We start from the raw sequence: 5174 nt of genomic DNA on the forward strand, positions 1-5174 counted from the left end.
ATTGTTGGCATGTGATGGCGTATATTACATTGGTGGACTTGCAGGTGAATAAATCGACGATGGTGTGGCTAATCTGGTTAGGTCCTGTGATGGTGTCGCTGGTGTAGATATGTGGGCAGAGTTGGCATTGAGGTTTGTTGCATGGATTGGTTCCTGAGTTAGAGTTACTATGGTGCAGTGTGTTGTTGCTTGTGATTTTACAATTACTCCTAGGGGAATTCTGCACCCCAAATAAAAAATTCTGCAAGAACAACAACAACAAATTCTGCACACGATATTTCAAAATTCTGCATATGAACTCCCAGCAGGGAGGCGGTGCTCATTTTTGCTGGGAAGAGCAGGAGTTTTAAGGCCTACATGCACTGAGTGTGAGAAATGGATTTAGGTTTGGGATTTGTACCGGGGATCATTTGAACCATGTTTTAACAGTAAACCAGCCCAAAAGAGATGTATTATTTAAGCAAGAGAGCCTGTTGTGGAGTGAATGGTGACAAAGAGTAAGGGAAATTGAGGCAGGAGCACATGTTCTTTCCCCCCCTTAAAACACCAGAGAGAGGAGAGGAAAGGGGAAGCAGGTCAACCACTCCTCCCTGCTAGGCTGCAGGCAGGGGAGCAGGGTGCCAAAATGGGGGCGGGCAGATGGGGGGCTATCAAGGACTTAAAGGGGGGGAGGGGTCAGTCACCGATGTAAGATGGAAGTCCGGCTCCTCTAGCTGCACCAGGGAAGGGACAGTTATGATAACACCAGGGGGTGCAGTGATCAACCAAAATGGGAGGGAGGCACAAGTGCATGGTAGGGGGCATGGGCACACGAAGGGAGAGGCCAATCAGGGCAAGGGAGGCCGCAAAGGAAGGGGAGCAACCAGGCTGGGAGTGGGCCAGAGGAACCAAAGGGGCCAACTGTAGAGCTGGGATGGGACAAACAAACCAGGCTGTAGAGGGAAAAGGTGGGGGCAGGCAAACAAACTGGGCTAGCAAGGGGCTTAGGCAAAGAAGCTGGGGGAGGGGCAAAGGGCTGTAATTGGAAATGGGGAGACTGATACAGGAGTGGAGGGGCAATAAAAAAGGGGGGGCATGTGCACCCACGTGTGCATGCGAAAAGTCAATGTTTGGGCTGGCTGCTGTTGCAGGCCCAAGAGGTGGAAACACGGCGTGGCAGGCCAGGAGAGCAGCCGAGTCCCAGAGGCAGGAGCTGAGGCAAATGGTAATTAGGCAGTGAGGGTGATGGAGGGGGCAGCAGTGGTGGTGGTGGTTGGGGGGGGACACAGATGGACCGGGGGCAGGCTCTACACCACACCCTCTGTGTCCCCACAAACACAGTCTAGACCCCCACCACAAGAGCACAGTTCAAAAGTTACTTAGTCCTTGATGGCCCTCTCCACAGTGGTCTGCAGAATCCCTGTGCACTTCCCCAACAGCAGAAGGTCCTCGTCGTCTTCCTGATCCTCTAGGCTCCAGCAGCTCCCAGGAAGCAAGGACAGCAGCAGCAGCTCCAGCAGCTCTGGTGGCCAGGCAGGGAGGACCCCTCACAGGTGATAGATGTGGTGGTGAGGTCCTGGCTTCTCCCTCCAGAGGTGTGGAGGGTCTGGCCAGCAATGCCCCCCCACCCCACGCTCAGCAGTGGTAGCAGCAGTCCAAGAAGGGAACTCCAGCCAGCAGCAGCAGTCCAGGAAGGGAGGAAGAAATAGCTCCAGCCAACAGGGCAGCCGGAGAGGAGGAGAGTAGGCAGAGCACACTGACCACTCACACCCAGTGCTAAAGGACCCCCCTTCAGCCTAAGGGGAGGATCTGGAAACCAAATGATTGCAGGGGACAACTAATGAAATAACAGGGACAGGAGTGTGGTCAAAGGGTCAAAAGGAGGGAGTCTGACAGGAGCTCCTGTTCTGCCATGACCTGCTGCTGGAGGACAGTCCAGGACCAAAAGAGCCGACTCAGTGGCTTCTCTCGGGCTTACGCACCCACTGAAAAAAATAAGGGGTGCTCAGCAATCTTTTGTGGGCTGTACCTCAGCTCTGCCCACACGCCACCACTCGGCCTCTTCCCCAGGAGGGTCCGCCTGCCCCTCGCATGGTGGGAGGGGACAGAGAGAGGAGCACCCTCCCACAAAAACAAAAGTCAGCACCTGTGCCCAGGACACGTGGGAAAATTTCAATTTTTACCAAAACATTTCAATTTTCTAACAGGAAAAGCAAAAATATATTGGGAGGAGGGGCAAGGGGGGAGGTTCAGTCCCACTCAAACTGTAATTTTTTTTGACCCAACATGTTTTATTTCAGCTCCGTTCTTTGCAGTGGTGCAAGTAGAAATCACATTTTGCCAGTACTGCACTCATGCCAGTACTGCACTCACACAAGGAGGGGGCACGTGACCTTCTCACGTGACTCTCCATGTGACTCCTCCCCACCCTGCCCCCAGCCTGGGTCTCCCATGTTCTCTCCGTCCTCTCTGACACAAACAGGTGCATTTGTAAAATGATGCTTTGGGCCCCTGGTGCCACCTGTACGTCCAGATGTCATTGAGAATCAAGCAGCACCCTAAATCGAAAACTTCTTAAATGAAAGAAGAATAGGAAGGACAATCACTCCACTTTCCCTTAACACACTATCAGTGCCGCCCTTATATCCAAACTAAGCTTCTGCCAGCTTCCCTCTATCTAAGAGAATGTCTTCATTTCCAATGTTAAAGCACTGTTGTGGCTGCGCTTTGACTTGGCTGTGTAGTCGCGGCACAAGTGCTGGGAGAGAGCTCTCCCAGCGAGGTAAAAAACCACCCCCATGAGGGGAGTAGCTACCAGCACTGGCAGAGCGGCTACCAGCGCTGGTGCACTGTCTACACTGCCACTTTACAGCACTGAAATTTGCATTGCTCGGGGTTGGTTTTTATTTTAACATCCCTGGGTGAGACAGTTTCAGCACTATAAAAAGTGACAGCACAGACAAGGCCTAAACATTGATCTCTGCCAGGCATTAGGAAAGCAAAGATGCTGCATCACCTGGGTTTGATGGAAAAGAGGCATAGAACTGTGTGTGCCATGTCCATCTTGATAGAACTGCAGCCCAAATTGTTTTATTCTTTCCCCAGCGTGACATACAGGAGGGGCAACCAAAATCAACTTGACAGAATGTGCATGAGAACTGTCTCTGGACAGATAAGCAATTGATCAAAATCACATTCTCTGATCTCTTGGGTCAAATCCTGTTCCCATTGAGATCAAAAGGAATTTTGCTATTGAGTTCAATGGGATCAGGCTTTGACAACTGGAGAGGAAAGAACAAAACTACTCAAGCAAGGGCTATGTTGCTTATACCACAGGTATGAAAGGCTGCCGACTCATGTGAGAAAGTCAGCAGACATCTGATCTTTGTCCATTGCAAGGGAGAACTCAGCAATCAACGAGGTTAGAACAGTCTCTGTACCATATCCAACTCATAACTCCATCTGCAAAGGACCAAGGAAATATGAAGGCTCCAGATTTCCTTAAAGTTCTCAGTCCATTGGTTAGAATGCTCCCATCGGTATACGTTCATAGTCCAGAGGCTGGAGCAGGAATCAAAAACACTATATAAACACCTTCCATCCCCCCAACACCATCACCACCACCCAGACTCCTGTCCAATTTAACAGCACACTACAGGGGGATACCTCAGTGGTTTGAGCATTGGCCTGCTAAACCCAGGGCTGTGAGTTCAATCCTTGAAAGGGGCATTTAGGAATCTGTGGCAAAGATCTGTTGGTGAATTGGCCCTGCTTTGAGCACAGAGTAGACTAAATGATCTCATGAGTTCCCACCCAACCCTGATATGCTTACAAACTTATACAAAACATACCACCCTACTTGCAATCCTGGTTTGAGAATGTTAAACTGCGTTTCCTTAGCATGTTGCCTCATGGGAGGAGCTGTTCCTGTCTCCATCAGTGGAGGACTACATCTCCCCCAATGCAATGTGGATTTAGTAGTGTGTTGGGAGGGCAATCAGGGGAGTCACATGAATGTGGTTGCATCATGGGAACTGTAATCAGCCAGGGATCCTGGACCGAATGGGAGAATGACCCATCTCCTGTCTCTCTCAGTGCACCTGCTCAGGAAACAGGCCCCACACTAAGAGAAGTGTGACTCTCCTGCTGTCAGACTGGGGCCAGGATTACAGCACTCTAGGTAGCAATGTGATTTATCAGTGAGTCCCATTGGTTTTCGCATCATTGGTTCTTCCCTTGGGCAAGGGAAGGAGAGCTGGATAGGAAATGATCTGCCTGTGCTAAAAAACTTTTTTGAGATGTTAAGAGATTTTCAAATAGCACTTGCCTCTGAGACCTTCCAAAGTTTCATTGAAGAAAAGTCAAAGACAGAAAGGAGATAGCTCAGTGGTTGGGACACTTAGATTCCAGAGAGCTGAGTTCAAATTCCTGTTAAGCCTGGTTTGGAACAGAGACTTTAAACTTTCCTGGGTTTCAAGTAAGTGCTTGAGCTGCAAGACTGCTATCCATTAGCAACGACTTACTATCAATTGATAGAGACCACAGGCAGTTCCCACTTTCTTCCAGGACCCTAAATACGGGTGTATATCTGTGAGACTCGCTTCTTATCATTGTCTCCCTAAAACAACTCCCACTTCCTTCAACAATAGCACTTTTATCTGCCCTAGAAGCCCTTTGCCACAGGTTCCTGGCTTTTGGGGTTCTCTTGTGTTTACACACTGGAATCCCTCCCTTTGCTGATGGTCAGAGATGGGGACATCAAAGTGAATTATTCTAGTATTGTCCCTTAACAGTTGTTAGATGAGCGTTATGTGAAAGCATTATTCTTTTTTCTCCCTCTGTTGGTTTAGTCCAACACAAACACAGTAAATATCCCAGCATTTAATCTTTTGTGTTTGTATGACAAACCCCTTTACATCAATCAGACAAACACAGAGAGCATGTGATATTCCTGAATGATCACATGTCAACACCCATCACAGGAACAAAAGGGGAGTACCATATGGGCAAGTATTATTTGTTGGATATGGTGAAAGAGGAGGAGCAAATGGAGGTATCCTCAATTCATTTTAACATCAGTAGGGGAGATATTCTACCACCTATACCCACTCCATGTGTGATGACATTTTCTTTATCACCTTGAGGGTCAGGATAAGGTTCTACTCAGTCTAAAAGAGACCCCATACAAATTTCAT

The sequence above is a fragment of the Chelonoidis abingdonii genome, chromosome 14 (genome assembly GCF_003597395.2).
Source record: "Chelonoidis abingdonii isolate Lonesome George chromosome 14, CheloAbing_2.0, whole genome shotgun sequence".
NCBI lineage: Eukaryota > Metazoa > Chordata > Testudines > Testudinidae > Chelonoidis > Chelonoidis abingdonii.